Consider the following 6,345-nt stretch of genomic DNA (forward strand, 5'->3'; position numbering starts at 1 on the left):
TCTTCCTAGACATCTACAGGAGTGTCTTCTGCAACAGGTTGATAGGTGTGCGAAGAGCTTTTGGAGTTCCAAAGCTCTTTCTGCACCAGATTCAGAGCCCGTTTGTTTCAGCAGTTCTGTTTACTCCTGCAGGGATCCGCCCAGATAGGTGGGGCCAGGGGCGGTGTGAGTTGTGAGAGGTGGCCCAGAGCAATGGCGGGGACCACCACCACAGCCAGTCCTGCTTCCACAGCTCCCTCCCCTTTGCCGGAACTAGTTGAGCTGCGAATCTGTGTCTGCGGTCCACAGTTCTCAGAGCAGCAAATATTCTGTCCTTTGATCCGACACTGCTACTTTATGGCTTCTAGCACGGGGCAGGTGGGGGCGGGGCGAGCTCTGGGAGGGTAGGGAGGGGGCGGCTAGTCTCTGTGCCTAAGGCTTCCGTTCTCCGCTCGGCAGTGAGGGCTTAAACCACCGATTTCAGCCCTCTTCCCTCAGTCTTTGCTCCGAGGTCTGCCGTGAGCGAGCGTTGGGTTCAGCGGTTTTGTATGCTGCCCCCTCAGCCCTGTGGGCCGTAAGCGGAGCCCTAGCAGTCCGAGTCCTTCCCTCTCCCGCAGCGGCGGCGGTAGTTCCCGGGAGCAGCGGGCTCCGAGCACTGAGCTAGGTCTGTGTCCTGCGCCCGCGCGGCTCCGTCTCCGCACTTCTCCTCTCCCTCCTCCCCCGCTCGCGCGATTCACCCACCTGGAGGTGAATTCAGTAGTGGGCCTCTTCGTCTTGCCTGTCTGCTGTGCAAGGAGTCCTTTGTGGAGTTATTGTTGTCCGATTCGTTGTAAATTCCAGGGGAGCGTTACAGAGGCTCACCTCACGCTGCCATTTTTTTTGATCCCCCTTAAATTTTACAATATTGCTGCTTTCTGAATTTCTGAAAACATTCAATATGGAGGAGAATAAGAATTAAAGCTCTAATCTTAGTGACAAATAATATAAAGGTTAATAAAGATTTAAAAGGTACAGGAGGATTCAAATATGAATTTATCTTATATCCATTATAATGAAATATGCATAGACATATTGTATTGTATTGCAGGTGCAATGATTAGTAATATAAAGGTTAATAAAGATTATCTTAAAGGAGAAAGGCTGGTAAAATAATATCTTTATACAATGTGTCTGTATGTTGACACTCATGAAGTATTTTGAAACACGTCCTCAGGATACCTGAATCATATTACTCATATAGTAATTACAGAGGAGAAAGGAACATCAGGGTTCCATAGCCACTTCTTTTATGTATGTCTACACATGTGAAAACATATGGGCATGCAACCCTATTTTACAACTGTATTTAACATCATACAATGGAGACCTATAACATAATAAAAGAAAAAAACAATTTACTGAAGTCAATATGTGGATGGAATCAGTAATACAAAAGTCCCATGTATTACTTGTATTTGATTAAATGTTGAATTATAGGACTAGATTTTCCATTCTTAATCTCATCATAGTTGTAAACATAGTATATACAACACCTTATATTACATATAATTTCTTTTTGTTTTAAAGTGGTGAAAGAGTAGTTTATTAGAAGAGATAGTATACTTCAAAGAAATAGAAGTGGACCCTAGCAGTAGAGAATGGCTCAAGGGCCCAAGGTGACATTATTAGGAGAAAAAGTACACTCCAAAGAGTTTGAAGCAGGCCGAGCAAAAGAAGAGGCTCAAAGGCTCTGACTGGAGAGAACTTGGAGTTTTTATCCTGTTTTCTCTAAAATGGGCTGTTCCTTTACAGGTGTGGGACCACTTGATTGACACCTGTATTTGACAAGAGGCTATTACCTTATCCTTTTAGACTGCACAGATGTGAGTGGCCAGTTTGATCTAGTTGGGGATTTTGTACCCATTTGTTCCTCATAGGGGTAGATAATTACAATGAAAAGGGGAAGTTTTGGACAAAGAGGGGAGGTCTTTTAGGCAGTTGAATACTATGAGTGATGCAGGAATGCAGAGACCCGATGCCTCTCTCTAACTGCCTGCCTTGTTTTCCCCTTGAGAGACGTGATCCCCATAAAATCTCTATGGGAAGTTGAGGGACAGAAGGTCCATTCTTCTCTATCTGCTTCCTGCTGGGCAGGGGCATAGAGGTATCCCTACCTATTGGGAGATTCACGGAAGTCTCACCCTATCTGATCTCAGATCCACCTGGAAGACCACATTGGTTTCTTTGGTTGATACTGGCAATCTTGCTGGGTACCTTTTGTATCCCCAAGGCCCCTGAATGAGGGAAAATAGATTTTAATTAATAAATCTGTTAGCTCTATAGAGCCTGTAGCCATTCAACCAGTCCTTTACCTGGCATCAGTTGTCCCGCAGCTGGGCCCAGAATGGGTTGGAAAGAACATTAGGCTTCAGTCATTATAATCAACAAGTATACTGGCCTGGGAGAATTTTAAAACCTATTTGGTTTCTGGGATGGCCAAAAATTAGGTCCGGAATGGCTTGGGGGTGTTGGGAAGTCACAGGCTTTTAGGTAGATATCTGAGGCAGGGGTGAGAAACGTCCTGTGATTCAGGCTAGGAGCAATCTTTAGTCTAGGATTCAGAAACAGATTAGAAGAGTAATCAAAGCCCGAGGCTAAGGAGCTAAGAAACTAGGGAAAAGGAGACTTAAAATTTCTATAATGAGGGAGGCTTAAAACTTTTGTACTGAGGGAGCTCTCTGATATCATTTCCCCCTTATCAGTAATAGGGTCTCATATCTATGAGACTCTTGGCGAATTACAGAATTGTCCCATTGGGTCCAGATGTGAAAGCTTGACTTCTGAATTAGTATCAACCGATGGAGTTGGCCTAAATCCCTGTTGGAGCATCACGTGGAACTTGAGGGCTGTTACAAAGGAGGAAATAAATTGTTAAAAGATTTAGGATGCAGAACCCAAAAACAGGTTAAAATGGTCATTAGCAATGGTCCCACAAGGGGAAGAAACCAGGATGCCCAGCTCCAGGTCTTGGACTAGGATCCCCAATATTTACTTAATTGTTGGCGGATCCTGGAGGCTCTACATTTGAACTTTTGGGATTATGTCAAGCTGAAACAACAGTCTTTTTCTAAAAATTGGCATGCCCCCCCACCATTTTTTGAGTGGTTTTTCAAAGGAATGGTTAGGGACTGATTATTGGGAGCTATTTGAATCTTTGGAGTCAAGTAGATGAAGATATAGGTTGCTATCCAGTTAGATGGGAGGCACAAATAAGACCTAGTCCTACAGAGAAAAAAAAAAAAAAAAAAAAAAAATATATATATATATATATATATATATATAATGAGAAGCTCCAGCAGTTCTGTTTGAAGACAGCTTAAGGTATTCAGTTGGCTCACAGGAGTGACAGCCTTCCTTTTTGGGGAGTCCTGTGGAGACTTATATGAAATAAGTTTAATTTGAGGGAAGTGGACTCAGCCACTGACTCTCTGATGCCCAACAACCATTGGGGTTCTTGGAAAAACTGCAGAGGATTCCTTCCATATAGGAGCTAACTGGTCTGTTGGAGACTTCTCCCTTTAAGAGTACTTGGTCCCCTACATTTCTTAAGTGACTGTTGAAACTTTCCCAAGCTAACAACTTGGGAGATAACAGAATTGAGGTTAGAATCTAAAGCAATAGGCAGCAATTAGAGCAAGGGTTTAAAGGTCTTCTGACAAAACATTTCTAGAGTCTTTTTTCAGTCTGATTTGTTTATTTTACGTTTCCCCTGAAGTACAGACCAATGATAAGGAACAGGCTGAGTAAAATAAGCCCAAATCTGGGGGCTGTCTTTATCTTTACAACCAAGCAATTTTCAGAGGAAAAAGCGTCCAGAGTGAGCAGTTGAAACAGAATAAATGGCTTCTATATCAATTAGGAAATTAATAGGTTTACCTGTCACATCAGGGTCACCCACAGTTTCATCCCTGTGATGAGAATAGCTTGGGAGCTGCTGGGAACTTCAGGCCCAAAAGTGATTAAAGCTATTTGTGGGGAAAGAGTTGGTCTCTGTTCTCTTTCTCATAGGGGGCAATCCTTCCAGTGTCCTTTAGTTTGCACAGAGGGCACGGCTACTTTGGAGGATTAGGACACTATTTCATTGATCTGGGCTTCCACATCTAACGCAGGCTCCTTTATTTGGCATTTCTTCTTCTGAGGCTTTTGGGGTGCCTTGAGGTGACTTTAGCATTGGGTTATTTATAACTGTGGCCAAAAGTCTGGCCCGTCTCTGGTCTCATCCTCTGGTCTCACTGCTCCCTTATTTTTCATTTTCCTGTCTTGGTTGTCAAATTCACTTAAACAAATTCCTGGCCTTCTCTAGGATCAGAGCCTCTTAATCAGGGATGTAACAGTGTGCTAGAACCATTATAATTCCTTGCCAGGTTAAGAAAAACATTAGGCAAGCTTCTTTATATTGGCTTATAACTGATACCGAAGAAGACACATGAGCTCTAGCAGTTCTAAAATACAGAAATTTACTTAACTATTAGCAAAACCTAATTCTTAGGTATAATTTTCTTGAGTAATCAAAGACCTGATTAAGACAATATAAAACATAGCTAACAAACTTTATATTAGTAGACAGAGAAAACTTAACTCTTATTTTGCTTCAGCTTACTTTTGATATTTAAATTAACCTTCACAACCTTAATTTTACTGACAACTAAAAGCAAGTATCCAATATTTCTATTAGCAAATCCACAATATATTTTGTAACCTTTAGAAGTATAGATTTCGTAATAAAATACAGATATCTTTATTAACAGATCTTTATCTTTTAGCTTTCCTGTGACAAGAAACCAGAAATAGATGAACTCAGACCTATCTGATAATTAATATTTTAGTATTTCATTTTGAAGTACCTAAATATCCAATAGATTTTATCATTTAACACAACTTAATGAAACTAAAATCTTTAGTTACTAACAGATAGTGAGAAACCATAATACATCATTATTGAAATTTTATCTAAAACCTTATTTAACATTTTATTAGCTCTTAATTCTGAAAGTAATTATTACCTAAGCTATTTTCTTGACAAATTTTAAGTTTTGTAAACCCAGGTAAAACAAAAGATACCATATTTAATGTTAATAACCTTAAAACACACGTCAATAAAACTAAAAATTAAACCAGCCTTAGTATCAAATATTTCCTTGGACCACCTGATCCTGAGAAGCACTTGACTTAGTTTTTATTATCTTAATATATGTGTTTAATCTCTTATTTTTAAGCCAAGCAAACATTACAAGCTGTTAATACCATATAGAGGCAAAAACTTGATAATATATAAAACACAGACAAGTACAGATATTAAAGACCATATATATAAGCAGAATTATTAACAATTGCAGAGACATCCTAAGATTTTATAATTACCCCTACAAATTCAAAGAGGCTATAACAAGAGGTGTGGGGTTGTGTGGCGGGGAGCACTTACTTATCTGGGTTTAAAAGTCCTCTCTCTTTTTTTTTTTTTTTTTTCAGTTAACTCAACCTCAAGTGGATATTAGATATAATTTCAAAAGCTATACCTTCATTGGTAGAAGTGAATTACAATGAAAATTTTTTTTTTTTTTTAAATTTTGTGATGTAAGGAGTAATCCTATGAAGGAAAAAACAGTTACCTTAGCTGAGAGAAGCTTTAGTAATCATTGAGAAAGTATTATGCATATTGTGCATATGTGGTGTCATATTTGAGGAGAATTCTACATAACTTGGTACAGAAACCTGTACTGCTGAAGCTGACCCATATAAAATTCTTTCTTCTCGTTAATTATTCTGAACTTTTGCAATCTCCAGTTCAGGACATCACTTCTCCATTGCCAATTCCAAATCCTGGCATAAACCAGATCCCAGGAAGAGGTAAAGGTACAATAACTGTGGGGGCCATGCCGATGAAACCATACGGGTTTTCGGCACTGGGCTCATGTCCAGATGATTCAGTTGCTCTGGGCTCATGTCCAGAAAAAAAGGTTACTGAAGCCAGAAATTGTTGCCACACAGTAGCCTACCCGTCTATCTCCTTGTACTTGACCCTAAAGCAAGGAGAGTCTGTGAGATGGATCATTTCAGGGACTTTGCTTCACCTTTGTGCTTGCACCTATGTCTCCCTGTTTGGCCCCAGAAAGATGGCTGGTCAGCCAATGACGGGTATGATGCCCCACGGGGGAGAGGGGCAACCTAAGCCAGGTGGAGCCATGTGGGGACCAACAGGAGAACCTACGGGGTTCATAGAGGTGGGCACAGCCCCCCACGTTCCCCCAGCTAAGGAGAGCCTCTGCCTCTGTGGCTGCATTCCTTCCCACAACCTGCAAGGGAAGAAATTCAAAGATGTGCTCTCCA

Source organism: Rhinolophus hipposideros (genome assembly GCF_964194185.1).
Source record: "Rhinolophus hipposideros genome assembly, chromosome: 10".
Classification (NCBI taxonomy): Eukaryota; Metazoa; Chordata; class Mammalia; order Chiroptera; family Rhinolophidae; genus Rhinolophus; species Rhinolophus hipposideros.